Raw genomic sequence first — 19,446 nt, 5'->3', positions numbered from 1 at the left:
GTTAGCAGGTCTCGATTACTGCCGGGAAAATATGCAGGTGTGATCCCTTTATAGGTTAAATAGTACAGCCCCTGGACACCCTGTACTGACCACACAGGGTAGTCACCAGTGGGGATTCCAGTTTGTCACAGCTGCTGCCCTTGCTCCCATTTGCCTGAGAGGGTTTGTTGCAGGGAAATCTGCAGTCTCATTCTCTCCTCCTACACATCAGCACCAAGTTAATAGGCTTCATGGTTTTGTGACATGGAGAATGGAGGTGGGTCTATGTGCCTGCATGGAGGCTCTTTTTTTTCCCCCCCATTTTGTCCCATTGTAGACACAGAATGACATTTGCATTGTTTCTTGAGCTCTGCATGCCTGCAGAGGGGGCCAGAGAATTTAGCAGTCTCTGACTACCTAATCCCAGTGAAAGTCTCATTTTAGAAAACCTGTGAAGTATATAATACTTTGAACAGAGACAATGGGAAGCACAATGTAACTGAATGTTTTGATAAGGCACTGCCCCCTAAGGCACTCCGCTCATCAGTTTTTGCTTTAGTAATTCACTAGCCATTTTCAGTGCTTCCGACTCGTTGAAAAAAACACTGATTTTTCTTGTTATCAGTGGTCTATGTTTTTCACTTCATCTTTAGTGGAAAGTGTACCAATAAAGTCTTAATGATCTTGGTATTTTTAAAGAATTTTGTTAGAAGTTAAATGGAATATGACTTTTCCAAAACATTATGGAAAAAGAAAAGAGAAATCATGATCCATCTGTAAATTCTCCATATACCACAGTCATTTATTACTTCATACTGAAATTTGAAATATGAGAACAAAGCAGAGGCAAAGCCAAATAAAAAAGCCACACCAGAAAGGAACATCTGCAAAATTCTATGAAAAAATGCACAAATGTTATGAATTAAACCTTTTCTGGCTTTCCTTACAGCTGCACAACCTCACACTCAGCAAGACAGGAAGGACTTTCGAAATATTTCTATTCAATCTTAAGAAGCAGAAGCCCATGCCATTTATTGGGAACATTAAATAAAAGCCTGTGTCCTGGCATACTCAAGAAAATGTAATGGCTGATAAAGAATAAAAATGGGAATCATAAAATGAAATATAAAATGCAAGTAATTTCAACTTTTATCTTTAACACGGTCTTTACTATGGCTACAGTTGATTTTGCTAACAAGTGGTAAGGACCAATGGAGAAGAGGGTGCATCTCACACTGGGAGGGCATACAGAAGCTTCTGCAAAAAGCATTTTTTTTTAATTGGAAAACACCAGCTTGTGGATAATGAAAGTGCTCATAAGAACAGGCATATCTCTGTGACTTTTAATTTTGGTAAAGAATCCTATGGAATTTCCAGAAATAATGACAGATGCCTTCAAACACTTCTTTTGACATACCAAGTCATTATTTTAGGAAAAAAAAATAATAAATGCATAAAAACCAAAATAGCAAAGAAACAACCAGGTTGAAATTCAGAAGTCCTTCACATTCATCTGTAAAATCTTTCACTCTAATGGTTTATGGAACTTTTCCAAAGTTAAAGCTTGCCTTAATGTTTAGGAAAGGAAACCTCAAAAATCTGGACAAATATTGCAAATAAACTGCTTCACAATCAGTAACTGGTTGCTTACACTGAAATATGGTCTTCACTACTGAAATCAAGATGAGAAGGATTGGGCAAAAATTTCTAGCCACAGAGCAGACACTGCAGGGCAAAATACATTTCAGAAAGATTTTCAGTGGTAAAATTCTAGATTAAATACTTGCTAATTTGTGGATTAGTGTAAGAAAATTAATACAGATATTTCTCTTATCAAGCTCATAACATTCCCCAAGTCACTTTCTAATATCAACATCATAATTATTTTATTTTGACAAATAATAAATTGAAATTATTCTTGTCCAATATATTACCTACTATTATACTGTAGGATTTTGCAGGCAGATATTGTGTGAATCCAGAAGAAAGGAGTTTGAAAAGGAATACAGTATCACTGAAACATGCTGTGAAATCTTTCTCTGCAGCGGCAAATGAAGAGTTGCTCACGCAACAGCCCCTCAGACATCACAGCTGTCACGGCATTTCCCAGGTGAGACAGCACTTTGAGTTTTCCTTCATTATAGGTTGCTTTAGGGACCGTTGAGCAAGAGGATATCTTCTTTCCAATAACTGTGTAGAAACTGGAAAGTTATCTACAATCTTCCTAGGCAGATGCATAATCTTTTTAAGGAAAGCCTTAATGGAGGATAAATTATGATGCTAGGGAGACATTTACCAGTAGACAAAAACATTCCCTTATGCTTGTGTGTACTCTCATTTATAGTTTTGCAAATAAAACCAGAATTTTTTAATAAATAAAATACACCATTTTCCCCAAAAGCTAAAGTTATTCTGGAAGATATTGGTGTTTCTAGAAGTGACACTGAAATTACAAGCAACAAGAAAAAGTTCCAAATGACAGATAAACTATATACAAGCTGAACATTTTGTGTTTGTGTTAAACATTGTATAACTTTACCACTGCTATTAAATATAGTGAATTATTTATTTGCATATAGGTTTAAGATTTTGGAAAAAAATAGATTTGTTTGTAAGCCAAAGGCTGGATATTACATTTACAAAGACTGTGCTATTACCAACGCTGGAAGCACATGCCCATGTCAGAGAGTAAGAAGCTTTCTTGAAAAATGAAGCTGATGAAAGATTCATAAAAGCGTGCATCAGGGGGAATAAAAGATTTGAAGAATCAAAATAATTAAATACACAGAGAGCACACCAAGTATTTTTCACAGCATATTAAAATCATGCATAGGAATGAGCTGCCTGAGAGGACACAAGCTGGGCTGTCTCACTGTCCTTTTCATCACAGAAAGATGAGAGAGAATAGTCACAATTGATTATCAACACACTAAAAAACCCCAACCCCCTGTTTCCTACCTCTGACTTACTCTTTCTTCAAATCTAAACTCACTGGGGTACAGCAGCACAGTGGTCCTGTGTCAGCCCACAGGAGGAATGGGAACACTGACAGTTAGATTCAAGGGGATAAAGAACCATATGCCAAAGCTGCAGATATTAGTGACACCTTTGCCACCAGCTTTTAGTCACGTTCCAGCCTTTAGACCTTTTTATGTATAAAGGCAGGGTTGCAGTTTCATGATATTGATATATTTCTAAAATCCTGGAGGAGAGGTCTGTATTAGAAACACAAGAAAATGTGTATAGACTGCATAAATGGAAATGTTCACATTAATTTTCACAAATAGGGACTTCCCTTAGCTGGCTCAAAGGTTTATGTGCTTTGTGGTCACAGTAAAGAGAATTGCTGTCTGTATTTGTAGTTCGACTTGGCACTGAAGTAGAAAATAAACTTTGCTTGTGGCGGCTTTCCAAAGCAAACAGAACTTTTATCTCCACTTGAAACTTTTATTAAAACAATGAATATCACATCTAGTATTTATGAATTCCTTCTGCCTTGCACTAAAATGAACTATCCAGAAAGATAATTTGGGTAATTAGCTCAAACTGAAACCAAGGACAGAGAAAAATTTGTGCATATTGCAATGTGTTAGGGTGGAGGGGTGATCAGATCTTGTGCTCCTCTATTCACCCTCTTAACTCTACAGTCTCTAGAAGAAGAAACTTGACTCAGCTACAGTTCTCCTGGGAACCCTGCTCTGCCATGGCTCCTTTTCTTCCATTCACAGTGAACCTCCTTTTAAAAGTCATAATCTGCCCTGGAATCTGGTTTCGTATTTTGAGTCAGAAAAATACTAGCTCATTCTTCTATTTACTCCACAACATGTGATATGCAATTTTTCTGACGCTATCAAGTATATTTAACACCCCAATAAAGGTAGTAGGATCAACATTTTAAATATTTAACTCTTCTATAAAGCTTGGACTCTTCCATACATAGAAAGAGCATTTACTTAATGTTGGATCCTTGATATTTGACACTGGTAATATACAGTTCACTGTTTCCAGCCATTCATGGATGGGATCCAGATATTTCCCTTACACATAAAAGAATTTTATTTTATTTGAATACTTTTATAGTAGCTGGAAGCGTTTTTCGACAAAGGACCTCACTCAGGGTGATATATTTGGTGAACAGGCTTTACAAATAATTCTTCATGAGTCTGTACTATTCTACTGTACACTGATGATGTACATGTTAGAGCTGTTGCACTCAGCACAGATGTTCCACCAACAGAAGTACTTCAAGCTGAGCAATTGCCTTCCATTAATCATATATTATTAAAAGAGCCTTGTTTTATCTACCAATCCACTGAAAACCAGTTTATATATCTACTGTTACTGTAAGTAGTGAAGCTGAAAATAAATGTTACTGTGCTATGAAACTGAAATAAAAAGCAAAATCCCACTTTTGTGGACAAGCAGGGGAAAGATTTTAGAGAATGCTAACTATAATTCTTGGCTTCTGATCCTTTAACAAAACAAAACCAGGAATTTCAAGTGCAGGCAGGCATCGATTTGCTTAGGGAGGTAGATTGTCTGAGCAATACTCAATTTTGTAGCACATGTGCTCCCTTTCACATGGCAGAGGAACTGCAGAAGTCTACCCAGCAGCACTGTCACAGCGCAGCCGTACCGTCCCCCGTCAAGCCACGGTATCCAGGAAATTAGATATGCAAAGATGCACTGGGTCAATTGGTTTGTCAGTGCAGGGTATTTCCTTCACTCCTTGGCCAGGTCATTTGGAAGGATAAGAAAATTTCCAAACCCTCACATTTTTCTACACAATGCTCTACTATTTTCATCTGTCACTATCCCTTTTATCCTATTTGTGCAAAAATGAATATTTTTATTCCAGCTACTGCCCACAGTAGCAGAGTCAGCATAAATTCTTTAATAAGTACAGGACTCCAATGCTTTTATTACAAAACATTTTTCAGCATGGTTCATTCCTGCTTATATCTGTGCTACCATTTCTCTTTTTCTGGAAGCCATCTGAGAAGAACAGTATGTTACAGAAGATGAGAGGGAGGCAGAAGCACAGCCACACTGACCTGGGCATTACTGGCTATGTAGCCATGGCAAAACTCAAGAACCTACATAAAAAGCTAGTCAGATAATTGGGTATTAGCCTGATATGGTATCTGTGCTGTCATGACAGCATAGGCAGCACAAGACTGGCATTTATCTTTCAAACCTGACCATTTCTTCCTTTAGAGCTAACACTGTTTTAACCAGCCCTTTTATATCAAGCTGCTGCTTATGTCGGTTGGATAAGGTGTGCTCCCTGTTCATGATGAAGTGTTTTAAGCTAAGAGAAGTTTTTCTTCATATAATGGTTCCTGTGGAGCATTTGCTTAGTCTTTCTGTCCTGTGCACTAGGAAGGAGGGCAGCTTGCAAAAGCATGTGTTTTGCCTTATCTGCAGCCTGAGCAGATATTCTCCAGAAGGAGCTGAGAAGCAGAATAGGACCCTAGGTGTTACAGCAGCTTCACTCAATATCCCCAGGGCCTCTCTGCGTTAACACACTTGACTTCAGACCTCCATTCAGGACTGGATTTATAAGAATGTTCCAGCCCTTTGGGTCTTAACTAAAAAAACCTAGAAGTTTCAGAGAATAGGACAGGAATAATACAGGGGTGACACAACATCCATTAGAAAACTTTTAACATAAAACAGTTTGTGAAGAGAGGGATTTTTCTTCCAGTAACATGGAGAGAATCACAGCATCCTGTGATTAATGCAGTCAGAAATTACCATTGAATGTCATGCATGGGCATATAGAAACAACAAAAGGCATTGGCTCAGCTCCCTTCTTTTGTGCAGAATGTACAACTTTGTTGTGTTTTTTACTTTTTGTTATGGTATTGCCAATCCTGAATGAAAGATCTTACAGATATATAAAAAGATTTGGATGGAAATATAATACCTGCAGTTTTGTAATTTGTCATTTCTAAAAACCCAAAACACCATGCTTAGCCTTTTTAAATTGAAATCTTCACTTATGTCCCAACCACAAAAACATGCCTATGCTATCATGTGGATCCCAGCAATTACAGTTTGTTTCTATGATCTTAACTGTATAAAATCTCCAAACGGTTATTTTGGGCAAAACATTTCTATGTTGTTATTAAAACCTTTTAAGATCACTTTCTATGAATTCTATTATTTCAAGTAAACAGGTTGGTATTTCAGTGGGGGTTTAAAAATAGGTAAAGAGCTTGATAGTACCTGATTGGTTTTGAAGAAAGGTTTAGTAGGCAAGTCTTGGATTAATGCAATTACCTAAGTAAGGTCTGGCCAACCTGTGACTGTTTATGTCCTGCCCATACAGATATTTCCTCTTTAGGCTGCTCTAAAAGTGTATCCTCAGCACTATGAAGTTTATCAAGCTCCATTGGTTTTGGATTGGGATTTGTAATGCTTCTGCCAGCTAAGATCAGAGACCTCAGAACATAGTAGCAATGGAGAAGATACCCAGTGTCTCCTCCAGCAAAAATTACCCCTGCTAATATTTATGGCATTAACTTTTCTTTCTTATGAAATTTGTATCTACTCACCCCATTTTCCCCTGAGGGAACCTATTGTCTTGGTTATGACAGATTTGTTTAAAGAGAGATTTCACCTCAGTAAGCAAATAAAATTTGCATTTGACAGGCACAATGCAAGAAAGTAGGGAAGATTTAATTTTCTTGGCCTTGACAATGACCTCTTTAGAGGAAAAATGCATACATTTTTCTTTGACCAGGGTGCTTGTATTATTATTGCTTACTTAAGCAAGGGCTTGAATAAACATGAATATCAATGAACAAACCTAGAATAAATATCAAGTAATGCTTTTTCATGTAGGATAATACCAGTTCATTTGTTAATCTGTATTTTTTTTTTCCAGAGTTTAACTGTAAGCAGCTGTCTACATTTCATCCTAATATTTTTTCAACTTGTATTACCATAAACCAACCTTGATGCATTTATTCAGGCTAGAGTATTCCATAATGCTTTCTTATCAAACAATCTCTTCTTCAAACAACAGGCCTGAATTTTGCTTCGGTATTTTGAATAAATTCAGTTCAATGTTACATTTAAGCAGTAGAAAATTCCATATATAAAAGCATGCAGCAACACGACGGACAAGATTTTGGAATAGCAATGTCTTCCTCCACATACCACTTCATTAAAGATAAATAGATTTTTTGTTTAAAAGATTTCAACATACTGCCTTCTGTTTGATTCCTGCCAAAAAGAAATCAGTGTCTGGTTTATATGTTGGTGTAAAGAAGATAGAGGCAGGATTCCCCCTGGTGTAATTCCCATCCCATCAAAGACTGGCTACTGGAATCTGTTTTCCTGATTACCAGTAGAATCATTCAGATCACAGAATGTGTTTTGGGTCAATCTCTTAAGATGAAAAGAAGCAACAGAGGTCTGTACAAAAGTATGGCACCCACTTTTGTGATTATTACTTCTCATTCCTGCTGAATTATGGATCCAAGTCTAGAAGCGCAGTGTTTACATGTATAAGTGACATAAAGGAAGAAGATTTATGAAACTGAGTGACATAGAACCATAAATGTATTTAACTTCCAGTATCAGAAAGCTCAAATAGAGATCCATTCTGTTAGTATATGACTCCATAAGTTTCTGAGTTGCAGGAAAATATATCTGATTTCTGGACACTATCATGCATTTAAACAGTATCAACTGTGTTGATAGGTAACTGAAAATAATAGATTAAAACGCAGATAGAAGGCAGGTCAGAAATTTTGGAGGTTCTGACTCAGCTGAGCTTTTCTTGGCCTTTTTCTTTCAGCAACAAATTCCTATTAAAGATCCTAGGCAATTGAAAAGTGAAAGGATGTCAGATTTGGTGGTGTTGGTCTTATATCATCAGCCATGTTTGAGACAGAGATATAAATGTAATGGTCATCCCCTGGCAGTGCAGCAAAGTAATGACCTATCCAGTCAGCCAAGAGTGGTATGAGATCACTATATGATAAAGTAAGCACAAGAGATTAATTAGATCAGATCCTCAAAGGTGATTTGCCTTTTAAAAAATGCCTCTGCCTTCCTCATTAAGCAATGCCAGGAGAAGCTAGTTGAGATGGCAGTGTGGTTAACACATACTTTCTCAAGGTAGTGGCTGTTCTGTCTTTCCTGTCATGAGGATATATGGATTTCATTTTGTCACTCTATTCAACAACAGTAGGGATGTTCTATCTGTTTTCATGAAGGTAGAACAAGATCTTTATGAGAAAAAAAGAGCCTTATATTTGTGCCTTTAAAAAAAAAATCTAAATAAATTGCAGAACAGAAAATTTTAGATAAACTCCTCTTAGCCTTTGACACTTAGTCTACATTTCCCCCATCTTCAAAGAGAGATTTAATCAATAGTCCTCTTTGCCCATGTACTGGTAAATGTCTGCATAATTTATAAGCCACAGGCATCCAAGACAGAGTGAAGGAACAAGCAGTACCTGGTTAAGACAGAAAATACCAAGTGTTTATAAAAGGGAGGATGAAGGTTTTCATGCAGCATAGTTTATCCAACTGTGAAAATATTAGTTGGGATATTACTGAGCGGGTGCTCAGAGCTCTTTTGGCTGCTGACCAGGATAAATGGTCCAAGCAGAGAAGCTGACTGATTAGTTACATATAGAGAAGACCACAAAGAAACAAGAGAAACATGACTCAAGAGAGAGCAGCATGGGGTTTGACGAATTAATCCAGCATTTCCTGAGTTATTTTCTCCTGTGCTCTGCTCCTCAGTCAACTCTACTCTTCTTTCCACCTTCACAACTAACCCCACCTTGCACTATCCTATGGGTTTACAGTTGCAATTGTTGTCACATCCTTTTCTTCAGGATGCTCTCTGATTTGAGATACATAGGTATAATTGCTAAGACAAAAGTTTATCTCAACACAAGAAAGGCACAGGGTTCAGCTATATCACCACATCTTTTCACTAACAGTATAATCTTAAAATCCCAGAGAAAAAAAAAAGCACTTTTCTCCTTCATGTGACATCCCCCTCAATCACACTTCCACGACTTTTTGCACACTCTAAATGTAATTCTCACATCTGATTCAATTGTGTGTAAGTTTGCATCTCAGACAGGCTTTCTGCACTCATCAGTACTTTGGACACTGTGCTGAATGCCCCTCTGAGGCCTTGTCAGTCTTCCCATTGCTATTCTGCCCTGTGCTCAAAGAACAGTTTGAATGAGATTTATTTTAGACAAAGTGAGAATGAGTTTGTTCAGCTATCTGACAGGCTGGAAAGATCTCCATGTCCTAGGATACTCCTTTGTATATTGGATTTTAACCCTATTTGGTTCTGGCTGAAGACCTTTATACAAAGTCAATATTTTGCCACAATCTAGTAAGCAATATTTAAAAATACTATAACAAAATTATATCCTAAAACCAAAAGAAAGCTGACATCCTGAAATCCATATGGAAGTGGATGCTCTTGTTTGCTCTTGATTTTATAAGCAAACTGCTTAGGTACTATTCAAGGTACAACAATGTGAAACATGGGCTACCTTTAGGTTATTTTCATTGTCATATATTAGAATATTCCTTTGTTTCTGATAATTTCAGAAGCAAGCTGGAGATCATCCGTTACTGCTTCCAATCTCTAAAATATTAGGTATAACATATATAAGCATACATTACTTAACTGCTGAAGTAATATTGCACAGAAACCACTCAAATATTAACCTACCACAAAGACAGTTGAAGTTTACAGCATTCAGGACACGCTGTGCTCAGTGCTTTTCATATCACGGGAATACACAACTGTAAGAGATGGTCCTTGCCAAACTGACCCCTTAGTACAAAAAAAGCATCATCAGCTACACATAGAATGAGGTTTTATCTGGCCTTATCCCCAAACATTAAGGATTGCATAGCTTTGAAGGGTAGCCTGCTGTAGAGTTTATTTCCCATTAAAGTATTCTCAATAGCTTTCTTAATCGATATTTCCTACTTAGTTTTCCTGAAATATAAGCTAAATATTCCTGTTGTAAATTTGAGAGCATTGTTCTTATGATTTTGTAGTCAAAGGCCATAGAGAATTAGCTCTAACAAACTTTTGTACATTGGAGAGTCTCTCACTGTAACATAACACTTGATGCTGTTTTTCACAAGCCTTTAATAATTTTGACTTTGCCCACACATGATCACATTTTCAACTGTGCCCACTCAATACATTTTTCCTCAGCAGCTTCTAATGTTCTCCTAGGGAAAGTCTGATTGATGTTTGTTGTACACAGATAAACTCAATTTATTATTGCCAACATTTGCATGCAAATTAATGGTACACTAGTATCTCCATCAGTATGACATACTTTCTCCTTGCTATCCCATCTTTTAAATATTTCTATAAAATAAATTAGCAGTGTTTGACAATCTGCTCCATACACCTCCACCTGCATACCTACATCACATGTATTTCCATCTGTTACACTCCAGCCTATGCACAGCCTTCTGCTCTATAAAATAAACCCATCCTGTTCAAAGCTATTGTGTTTATTTCTTTATGGTATTTAATTTTCAAAACAATATGATTGCTAGTCACTTTGACTCTATCAAGGATTTTCTATCATTCTTGCTTTGAGTCACAGAATCATCTAGGTTGGAAAGGACGTTGAAGATCATCTAGTCCAACCATTCACCTAGCACTGACAGTTCCCAACTACACCATGTCCTTAAGCACTAAATTGAATCTTATTTTAATTTGTAGAAACCAGTAAAGAACTCAGACATTTTATTCGCAGCAGCACCAATTAGCACTGTTTAGTATAGTATGTTTTTTAATGTAGCTCTGTATTTCACAGTTCATCACGTTTACAATATGTTTTTGTAAGTGGTTGCTTTGCTATACGCACACTGTGCTTTACACAACCATTTAATGTGTTGGTTTTATTGCAAACAAATCTGTTCTCTGCTAAGCATTTATCACTTGTTTATGATCAGTTCATATTTCTTAATTAAATGCTTTTTTAACTCTTCAGTGGAAAACCACTATTTGAAGATACCCTTTAAAATTCACATTCCTGTGTTGCAGTAATGACAGAACACAAATGGAATTGTAATTACCTGTCAGAAGGACAAATACAAAGGAAAGGATTTCAGTAGGACTGTCACTATTCAGATTCCACTTCCGTTCCCTTATTAGCTCATCCACTAACTCTTCAAATTCAAATATTTCTTTTACCCTGCAGTTCTATACCATCATGATTAATGTTCTCCTCTGTGGATCATTTTTAGTAAATAGTCCACAGTTGTCCTCACAACATCATTTTGTGTGGCTTTCTTATGTGATAGAAAAATTGCAACCCTCATTCTCATTCTTTGCCAGGTTTCTGTTTAGATAGAATACTTTGATTACTCCATTCTTTCCAAACACTACATTTTTAATTTTCTAAATATATAAGATGTGACTTAGTAGAAGACTGGTATGAAATAATCTTTCAGCTAGCCTAATTCCATAATATGTGCCAAAGCTATACAAAGTTATAATTCCAGTCTGGATGAAGGCCATATATTTTGGTCAATGTCAACTGTATCCAAGTTTTAGGTATAACTATGTGAAATTCCTCTTTTGTAAGTGAGTGGTTTTGTTTGTTTGTTTGAAAACTTGGGGGGTGAGGAGGTGTGGTGTTTGGTTTTGTGTTATTTTCTGGTTTTGTTTTTTTTCATAAAACATGTCTGCATGCTGTTATTTGGAAAGCTCATTTGAGAGTCCCACAGGACCCTGAATTCCTTCAATCTTATTTTCTGGCATTAAATATCTCTTGCCAAATGCAAGTATAGAGTTGTATTTCTAGTTAGTAAAGCACTGCAGGCATTAAATTATTGGTTACTAAATATTAAACTTGAAAAAGGAAGCGGTCCTTTATATTTAATTAAGGTTAGTCAGTAAAAATTGTAGATTTGAAAGGTGTAGTTCTATATTTATTCTAAGCTGAATCCACTAAGCCACAAACAAATGGTTTTCTATTCTTCTGCTTCTAGGAAATCAAATAGAACCTTGCAATTACTTGAACTGTGCACCATCTGCTGCAACATATATCTGCATAACACCTTCAGCAGACGTCAGAGGAGCTAGAGGAATAGGTATGTCTGTGAAGTAGATTAGTATTCCTGAGGCTTAACTTATTTCAGAATAGTTCTTGTTAAAAATATTGTTCATGGCAGTATGAGGAATTGAGAAGCATTCATGACGTGCTTCTATTTGAGCTCCTACTGTCAAAAACTTCAATATATAGCAATAACAGGGAATCTTTCCATTAATTTGTTTGATTTGGAGCAGGTCTTTGGAAAAAAATATTATTTCCCAGTTCCCCACAGATTTTAAATTTTTATATGGTTTTAACAGTTTCTTTTTATCTGATTAAATGTCCATGGAAAACTATTTTAAAAGGTTCATCAGTAATATAAGTCAAGCCTTATAAAATTTAGAACAAGCACTGGCATCTGATAGCAGCTATTTTCTTAGCTTGGAAAGTTCAGAAAACTAAGAGCAGCATAGAAACGTTCTGTGAGAGAGTATTGAACATTTGAATAAGTCAGAGGAAGTATTTTCAATAGTACAAAAAGGCAAAAAAATATCCCATCATCACTTGAAATGCAGTTGTATGCTTGTTTTTTGTTGGACAGTACTGAAAACTTTCTTTGTATCTACTGTATAATCTACTTCAAGTATGAAAACTGGACAGAACAACTTTTCTCTCTGTAAGGAATATTTTTTTTTTAATCAGAAAAATATTTTTACCCAAAAGTAAAAAGTTTCAGTACCTTTTTGCAGATCCTTTAAAGTACAAGAATTTGATTACATTGCTAGAAACACTGTAGGTCAACAATTATTTTTTTTTAAATAATTATACAGTCTGTATCTAATGGATAATTACTTCAGACTGACATACCATTTGGGTATGTATTTATATTAAGGTTTACCTAGTGAAATGAAAATAAAATGTGAGAAAAAACAGATTTGGAAGAAAAAACCTGAAAGCTCTTTTTTCAGAATACACAACTATTAACATTCATGGAAGGATTAGTAGGATGTATTTCTATCCCTTACCACATGCTGGATTTTCTTAAGTAATTTCTATGCTGAGTGCTTAAATTTATTTCCTTAAGTATTTCTTTTATTCTAATAAACTTTTTTTTTTTGGTCAGTTTACGAGCATATCCCATATGGATTCTATCATAATGATTGATGCAATTTGCATTTTCTTTTTAACTGATTTTTTGAGATCTCATATATTAGCAACAATATTTAAAAATGGGAGCCAAAGAATCTTGACCACCTGAGAAATTCCAGCATTTCAACACCTAAATTGCCCCATCTTGATATAGATTATAGAAGAAATTAGTTTCAAAATGGCAATTCTGAAAAAATCAACTTCAAAATATTTGTCATTTCATGTTATTTTTGTGATATTCCTAGAACTGAATAGTTGTAGTTTATTAGAGTATTTTGAATTCACAGTTTAATTCAAATAAATTCTGTGTCAAGCAGATCTTAGAGTTGAATTAATTTTTAATTTCCTCTTCTAAAAATAAAACCAAAACCCTTAAAAAAATTAACATCCCTTAAAAAGTCTAGTTTGTAGAAACTGCATTATTGATTAAGAATGTATTGTCACATGGAATTTCCAACCATTTCTAGTTAAAATATTGTATAAAATGCTGGCTCTGCCAATTAGACATGCATCAGTCCTTCAGCATAAAGCCATTTTACCATGTGATGTTCTAATGCAAAAGGCACGACATTTATGAGAAGAGCACTGGGTTTGCCAGAGTGAATATTTAGTTATTCTTTAGGTTGTCATTTGTGGGTTTATGAAAGAACAAATGTTAAAAAAGAAAGTCATTCTCTTGTAATCATCTGTGTCCCTCTCTACTTGCAATACAAAGTACAACATAATAATATATTTACTGCACAAAACCAGCCACAGAAATATATAACAGAAATATATACATCCATTTTGAAAGTTACAGCAGATGTTCACCTATTTGAAGTGAAGTCCAAGAGCTTTCCCACCCCCCGAAAGCCCTGCCTAAGGAAAAACAAACAAAACCAAACAAAATCAAAACAGACACACACTTTTCCTATATATGGATCTCAGTTTCCCATTTACTCAAGGCTTTTGGGTTACAGAATGACCTAAAAGAGATGAAAATGTTCACAAGATGCATGAAGCGGCTTTATAATTTATTTCAACCATTGCAGTACAAGAGTTTTGAAAATTGCCAATCTGCAGTAAAAGCCATCCCCACCCCACCTTCTTTTAAATGTCATCTGCAAAGCTAAAAAAAGAGTAAGAAAAGTTGTTCCTCCCTTTTACTACCTAATGATAGTTTATTTGCCCATGAATGTCCAACCAGGTGGTTCTTCAGCATGACAGGATTCAAATGAATGTTCCCAAGTGCGAGATGGGGATGTTGGAGCCTGTTGTCATGACCAGGTGTGCATTAAACAGACATAGGCTAAAATTCAGAAAACCATCTGGAGAGGGAAAAAATAGAGTGCATTTTGTTTGCACAAGCTCAGAATAGGTTATGGACTGGCAGTGCATCCCCTGCAAGGCAGACAAGGAGGCGAATGGTCAGGAAAAGAGGGGGAAAGCACTCACTTCCTAGGTGAGTACTATTAATATTTTGCCCAACTCCAAAAAGGAACTAGACATGAGGACATTGCAAGGTACTTATGTTTGCATGGCCTACTTCTGGATTATAAAGTCCCAAATCGCTCCAGGCATCTCTGAGTAAACTGTCTGAAAGCCGGGAATTAAGACTGATATCTGCCTTCTGCATTTGTTGTGACCTAACTCCAAGCAGCTGCACACTGGGCTAATTCAGGTAAAACATTCATAGATTTCAGTTGGAAAAAATAATCTTTAAGCCTAAAAATTGACATATAATGCACATTTACAAAAGGGCACTTGAGCCTGAAATATATCTAAAATATTAAAGTCTGATTCTAACTCTAATGAAAAATACCACTGACCAGTAGGGCTATTCATCTGAACGCTGCTGCCACTAGAAATTGTCAGTGATGCATTTAGAATCAATGTATGCCTCCAGAACCCATATCTAAATCAGAATCCTGTGGGAAGGAACATTTGTGGCTTTGGGCAGAATGAAAAATAGCAAGAACAGACTCTCAGATCCTAAATGTGGGACCATTTTTTTTTTTTAAAGAAAATTAATAGATTTTTAGAGCACGTTATTTGATAGAATAATGAGATTTTGAACTGTGATTCTGAAATGTATTAATAATCACACAAGAAATTGCAGAGATACTTGAAGTTAGACATATGTGTGAGTGCCTTAGAGACAATTTATTGTACTCTTGCTCACGTTAAATAATTCCTTTACCTTTTAACTCTGCCTAGATGAATATTCTTTAGCTAATATTGCTCCCACCTCAGTATTCTCTCAATATCATCTCCATGATTAAGTATTTATTACTAATTAAAGAATCACGTTGTGGCAGACTGTGGAGTAGTAATCACAGAAAAAGAATAGTTTTCCAGAGTACAGGCAATGCTGTACCTCAAGATACAGTTCTCCAGGGGTGCACCATGATTTGATTCCGCAGCAAGTGGGGGATAGCCCTCATTTCCAGTCTGTATCGACAAACTACACTACTGCTGTCTCCACCCCCCGCCATTCCCTCTGGGAGGAAGATAGGCCAGGCTCAGGGAATGGATGTGAACAGATTAGCTCATCTGAATCGCAGGGACTCACCCAAACCTTGCTCTAGAATTACTTCAGTATTCTTTTATTCTTAGTATTTCCTTTTACACATTTAATACAGGTATGGAGAGTGCTATGAACAGCAAAGAAGGCTTCCCTGGCCAAAAAGCTCTGAAACTGGTTGATTTGAAAAATCTAATTATTCACAAAAGGAGGTGACTTCTGCAGCAATCTAAGTGCTCTTCTACATGATCAAAGAGTATGCTTTTGCTTCCAATTCAGAAAAAGGTCTGTTTACAAAGAATAAACTGTGAAAAGAACATTGATTTGAACTGAGGAGAAAAATAATTGTGGTTTTTTTTCCAAACTGAGATACTGTCATACCAGTCTTGTTTAATGAAACCTTCATGAGATGTGATCTCTATAAACAGGCATTTTTAAATAGAAATATTATTAGAAGCTCCTGAACAGTTCAAAATGTGTATATTGTGCTATAGCTAAGGATTCTGAATCAATACCTCTCACTACAATATTGAGAGCTAAACCAGTGAAACTTTTCATAAGTTTACTCAGCTGTGTATAAGGAGTTTCCTAATCTCATAGTTAATGTAAGGACTGGAGTAACAGGGGGAAAGGGACAAGTATTCAATTCCGAATTATCGTTAGGTAGGAATGACTTTTTTTCTATGTTTCAATATTTGTTAAGCTCTATTCCGAATGGATATAGATTTTGGATTAGTCTGAAGAAAAAATTAAAAAATCACAATAATAGAATAGATTTACTTCCACTTGTTATATTCCATACTTATCACAACAATTTCCAACACACCTAGCGGAGCTGGGCTACATGACAGTCTCAGGAGAAAAATCTCCGCCTAACTTTCCAAAAGAGAAATATCGGCAGCTTTTAAGAATTGTCTAGTTATTCCAGGGTTACTGTGTGATAAAATAATAATAAAAGAGCCCATCAGTGTCTCATTTCCTACCACTTTTCACTGACTCAACCCCTTATTTGTAAGGATGAAGTCCTGAAATTAGTGAGAGTTTTTCAGAAATACTGAAATACTGAGTATTTCAGAAGTAAAATTCGACATAGAGTAAGGGTGGCAAAACCAGACTTGTTCTAAACAGGTAAATACATACTGTGTGCATACTATGAAAAAACGTATTAGTAGATTCCTTCATTCATTGGTTTTGCAAGCAAGTTGCAGAAGTTTGTGTTGTGAAAGTGCTACCTTTAAAGGTCTCACCTTACAAATCTTTCTTATCACGTATAGGACTCTGCTACCTTTTGTAGGAGAACCTTCACTGTTAAAGCTTGCTTGTGTGAGTAAAAGTGGAAAAAAAAATATTTATCCTTTTGTTTTTCAGAACCAGACTTTACATAAAGTCATGAACAAGAAGGACCTCACAGGGTTTGTCCCTGTGCAAACACAAGACAAAAAGTTGGTCTTAGAGTTTACAGCCCTAGCTTTCTGTCACAAAGTAGACCTGCAGACATACAAAAAACACACGTGAAACTGTAAAGGAAGCAAATTTAAGAATAGCATGGGATCAATTCTGGTTTGAGCATGACTGCAAACTAGAAGAATTTCTGCTTGCTCTCTCACTAGGCAAACTGCAATTCACATACTGGCCTCATTCCTTAGTCCTGAGTCAGTAACTCACCAGTATAATTTCCTGAGGCATGCAAGCAAAAAGTAGCAGCTAAGAGAAAGCCTATTCTTCCCTGTCCCTTCCACTCTCACCCTAGTGCTCAGGTGCAATGAAGCAGGTCACTCTGTGCATGTTCATACTAAAGGCTGGCTATAAAAAAGACAAAACAGCCATCCACATCACTTAGTCAACAATCCCCTCCAAATTTTCAGAGATAAACCACTTATTGTCCAAAAGCAATATATTCCTATTAAAAAGTGTGATGAACTGAAGAATTTTAGGACTTAAGGGAGCTGGAAATAAAGAGTGAGGATACTACTCCTACCTTACAACTACTGCTGTAAGGCCTCACCTTCTCAAACATTTGTGTCTACATAGGAGTACAAGAACAGGAATTTCTTTATATTCTTTCCTACTCTTCCTGTTTGCCTTGATAGCTTTATTTCATTATTTTAAAGTCAGCGTGCATTCATAAGGAGTTCGTTATCACAAGTTTTTCCCATGTCTATATTTATTTACTCATTTTCCCATAAGAGGAGACATAAATAATGCTAGAAATGGATTGGACTCAGTTCATGTATTAATTGTGATATATAGACATACTAAAGATTTTTAATAATGGCTTTGCTGTTGCCAGTATCAACACAATCAATATAGATTCTCAGACATGAAAATACAACATTTATCTGAAGGAGAAAAAAAAAGTTTTCATCTCTATATAGTCCTTTTAACATACTCAAATGGTTTTGAGGGAAGAAAGAAAAAAATGCTCTAGATATAATTGATGTTATGGGCCAGCTAGTCATGATATGCTATGTAAATCCGTTCCAGTCTTCCTATTTTGCCCACCAAAATTACAGTTTCTGTAACTAAATACTACTATTCAACTCATTCTTGGATACATAAAGTGATGTCTTCATTACTAAAAATTCATTGAGGGCTACCAGTTGCACAACCTGAAAATTCCCTACTTCGCAATTCAAGCAGAGAAAATTACTTTTAAGAGCAATAAATTTGTTCAGGAAAAAAATAATTTTTGGAGAAGTTCTGGGAATACTGATGGAATCCTCTTATTAAATACAGATATATGTTTGCTTTTACACTCAGCTAGATTCAGCTAGCTTGCCACAGTGAATTATTTTAAAGGTCAAGGAGCAAGCAGTTTCCATCTACAGAAGTGAATAATGATTGAATAATCTTTTTGGATGTTGCCAGTATTAAATATCTCCAGATTTTGGCTCACATATCTTTGCCTTAACGTCTAAGGTGACAAGTAAATTCAGCTTGAAAGGTGCATGAAATACTAGTGCCACAAATAAAGTCAGTAGACAGCACATCCATCAACATCAGTACTGGTACTCAAAATTGGATTATGTATACTTTGTCCTTTAGGTCTCCTACTATCCATTTCTAAACAAAAGGAGTGAGAAACAAGACTGTATTTCTCTGTCTAGGAGTCTTTTTTCTTCTTTGCTTTAAAAAGCTATTTCTTGTTCACCCACTTCACATAAGATTATTATCCAGTATATACTCTGATTGTAATGACCATGTCATATCCTTCAGCAGTAGTGAAAGGATTTTAAGCAATTGAGTGGGTCTTGGTAATGGCAGGGATCCTGCCACCATATATTTGCAGTTAAAGGAGACAATACACAGGCATGGATATAACAAAAAAACATTTGTCATTCAGTTTTGCCCTACCTTTTACACACATTTTATGTCCGGGTTATAATTATTAACCATTTTATGAATGCAATGTTTACTTTTCAAGATGGGCTGGAGGAATTTAGAAGTAAAAAATGTGTTTCAGGTAGGGACTTAAAAATTAAGACCATGTGCAATGAGGTCTAATTGGAGAGGTCTAACATAAGGAAAGGCAAATGGGATTTTTTTTTTAATGTTACACATTTATTTGGCTCCAAATGTTAAAGTTGCTGGTAGATATTAGCCTTTGGAGAGTGCTTAGATGGAACCTGCCCTGTTTTAGCTCCTTGCAAGATCCCAGTCTATAGATGAGTTTTGCACAGATCAGTGCTGCCTGACAGCAACACAGCCTCTTCTTTCATATTTCTTACTTGATATACACTTTAATCAAACATA

At 36.0% G+C, this 19,446-nt stretch overlaps 1 long non-coding RNA gene across 1 annotated transcript in view; it reads left to right on the top strand.

Annotated features, from left to right (window-relative positions):
- The window catches only part of LOC113482690, a 92,131-nt gene that overhangs the window by 31,652 nt on the left and 41,033 nt on the right, over positions 1-19,446 (top strand). The window contains exon 2 of the long non-coding RNA XR_003398904.1: positions 11,998-12,099. This is a non-coding gene — a long non-coding RNA (uncharacterized LOC113482690). The remainder of the gene's footprint in view (positions 1-11,997; positions 12,100-19,446) is intronic.

The sequence above is a fragment of the Athene cunicularia genome, assembly GCF_003259725.1.
Source record: "Athene cunicularia isolate RWA chromosome 8 unlocalized genomic scaffold, athCun1 chr8_part1, whole genome shotgun sequence".
Classification (NCBI taxonomy): Eukaryota; Metazoa; Chordata; class Aves; order Strigiformes; family Strigidae; genus Athene; species Athene cunicularia.
This window is presented reverse-complemented; position numbering and strand designations above follow the sequence as displayed.